Genomic DNA, 3,322 nt, shown 5'->3' with positions numbered 1-3,322 from the left:
CGCCTCCGTCGCGAAACTCCGCCTCGGGACCAGAAACTCCGTTCTGGCACTCCACCGGGACGGGGAATTGGAGGAGATCATCGCCATCATCACCACCGACGCCTCTCCATCGACCAGCCATGTTTCCCCCATCCATTTGTGAGTAATTCCCCCGCTGTAGGCTGAAGGGGATGGTAGGGATTGGATGAGATTGGTCATGTAATAGCATAAGATTGTTAGGGCATAGTGCCTAGTGTCCGTAATTGGTACTTTTATGATATTGTTGCAACTTGTTATGCTTAATGCTTGTCACTAGGGCCCGAGTGCCATGATCTCAGATCTGAACATGTTATCAATTCATGATGATATTCATTGCTTTATGATCTTACATGCAAGTTGTATACACGTATTGTTGTCCGGAACCCGAGGCCCCAAAGTGACAGAAATTGGGACAACCGAAGGGGAAGGCGGTGATATGAGGATCACATGTGTTCACGGAGTGTTAATGCTTTGCTCCGGTGCTCTATTAAAAGGAGTGCCTTAATATCCAGTGAGATTCCCTAGAGGCCCGGCTGCCACCGGCTGGTAGGACAAAAGATGTTGTGCAAGTTTCTCATTGCGAGCACGTACGACTAAATATGGAACACATGCCTATTGATTGATTAGTACTTGGATACCATTTTATTATTATCTGCAAATGCCCTGCCTTTATTGTTACATGAGTTTCTCTCATCCATGCAACGCCCGTTCATCCATCCCTGTGCCTACAATATTTTAATCCTGCTGTTTACTATAATCACTACTGATGTCTTTGTTACTCTGCTGCTGTTATTTCACTACTGCTACTGCTATAAAACTGTTACTACTGATAAACTATTGCGAGCAAGTCTGTTTCCAGGTGCAGCTGAATTGACAACTCCGTTGTTAAGGCTTTCAAGTATTCTTTGTCTCCCCTTGTGTCGAATCAATAAATTGGATTTTACTTCCCGCGAAGACTGTTGCGATCCCCTATACTTGTGGGTCATCAGTCACCGAACCCGTACAAGCTTGGGCAAGCTCCCAAGTATCAAGCTTGAGGCAACTCCACAACACGGAGGCTCTCAAGTCAAGGCCACAAGAGGCTACAACACGCCACACCGGCAACAAAGCCACCAAGACACCAACGCGCCACAACCGCTCCAAAACCACAAAGGCTAACACACTCCACAAAGGCAACAACGCCACAAAGGCTACAACGCCACAAAGACGACAAGGCCACAAAGGCTACAAGGCCACAAAGGCTAGAACACCACAAAGGCAACAAAGCCACTAAGGCAACAACACCACTAAGGTCAACATGCCCTCTACGAGACCGAAACCCCGGAGAGAACCCAAATCGATGCACCTAATGCAATGGCTAAGAACACCACTAAGATGCCCAAGTTCTTCTCTCCCAAATTCCAACAAAGCTACAAAAGCTATTGGGGGAATAAGGGAGGAAGAACAAATATGTGGAGAAACACCAAATAACTCCAAGACCTAGATCTAGCAAGATCCCCTCACTTGGAGAGGGATTCAATTGGTGAAGCTCTAGATCTAGGTCTCCTCTCTCCTTTCCCCCAAAAATATGCAAGAAATAGTGGGGGGATCAAGAGGAGGAAGAAACAACTCAAGGTCAACAATGGAGGAGAGAGAATGGAGGGGAATAAGTGTTTGGGTCGGAGGTGGAAGAGGGGTATAAATAAAGGGCCCAAAATATAGCTGTTGGAGCTGAGAAAACGGTCAGATTCGCGCCCGAGCAGTACTACCGCTTGTCCAAGCGGTACTACCGCTCGCGCGCGAAATGCGCAGAAAACAGTTGAAAAACGGCCCGAACCGGTAGTACCGCTGCGCGGAGCGGTACTACCGCTTGTGTTCAGATCTGAGCAAATGCAAAGCGATTCTGCAGAAAAGATGAGAGAGGGAGCAGGCAGGTCAGCGCATGTGTGCAGGGCACGTAGCATGCATGCAGTAGCAGCGCAGCAGGGCTGGCAGAGCATGCAGGCGGGGCAGGCGGGAAGCAAAGCAGCGGCAGGCGTGCAGCGTGGCGTGGCTCCCGCGCGGGATCGAGGAGGCTCTCCCCGCGGGTCAACGCCCTCCTTGATCGGTGCGTGCCAGCGGGACATCCCGCGTGGGAGATCGAGGCCCGAGCGGGGCAGGCGAGCGCGGCAGCTTCGTCTGGCGCGGGGGCGGCCCAGCACGGGGTGGAGCGGGCCGGTCAAGGGGCGGCGGCCCAGGTGCGGGGCAAGCCAGCGGCGCGGTGCTGGGACGGTCGGCTGGCCGCGGCCCAGGGGCGGGAGAGAGGAGGCTGGAGGAAGAAAAAAGAAAGGAGAAAAGAAAAAAAGGAAACGGGCCGTCCGGTACTACCGGGCCCGGTACCGGTCTGGTACCGGTCCAGTTACGGTACTACCGGCCCAGTACCGCTTTGATACCGGACTGGGTCCAGTATGCTTGGGAGGCTGATGCGGTACTGGGCCCGGTACCATCAGCGGTAGTACCGGGCTGGCCCAAAACGTTTTTCTTTTCTTTTTCCAAATATGATGCACTATAAAAATCATAACTTGAGCTAGACAACTCTGAATGACATGAAACCAATTTTGTTGAAAAGAGGGCGACAAGAGCTACCTTCTCACAAGGTGAAATTATGCAAAAGAGTGAGTGCTGATTTTCTCATGGTCATAGAGGTGTAACCTCTCAATATGGTATATCGGGAAAATCATCACCCTTGCGCGTGCAACATCCAATGCAACCGGAATCCGTTTCCGATGAGCTAGAGCTTGTCATGAGAATGAACACAAGCTCTAACTCATCTCATGGATAAGAACCAAGAAGAACCGAGAAACACGATGCAATGCATGCAAGGTTTGAGCTCTCTCCGATGATGCGACCTACTATCCTATCGAGCACAAACCTTAACCTTGCGCGTTCCTCTCGAGTCGGCAAGCTCCGTCTTCATCCTCATCAACCTTGTACGTGCCACCTTCTTCCTCCAACATACACGCCACCGTCTTCTTCGATCTTGTACGCACGCCACCGTCTTCATTCATCTTCTACGCCGTCTTCATCTCTCTTCATCTTCAACACCGTCTTCGTCTCTCTTCGACACCATCTTCATCGTTGTACTCCTCTTCTCCATCTTGCAACCTTGAGTCCAACACATGGCTATGGACTTGACCTAAGATTGATTCTCAATGCAGCCGTTAGTCCATAGGGATTGTCATCAATTACCAAAACCACACATGGGGTAATGGACATGTTCTTTCAAGTACGACCTCTGCAGAGTGTAAAACTATTCGAATAGCCGCGTCCGCGGTCATGGACAGTT

Source organism: Lolium rigidum, chromosome 3, assembly GCF_022539505.1.
Source record: "Lolium rigidum isolate FL_2022 chromosome 3, APGP_CSIRO_Lrig_0.1, whole genome shotgun sequence".
NCBI lineage: Eukaryota > Viridiplantae > Streptophyta > Magnoliopsida > Poales > Poaceae > Lolium > Lolium rigidum.
This window is presented reverse-complemented; position numbering follows the sequence as displayed.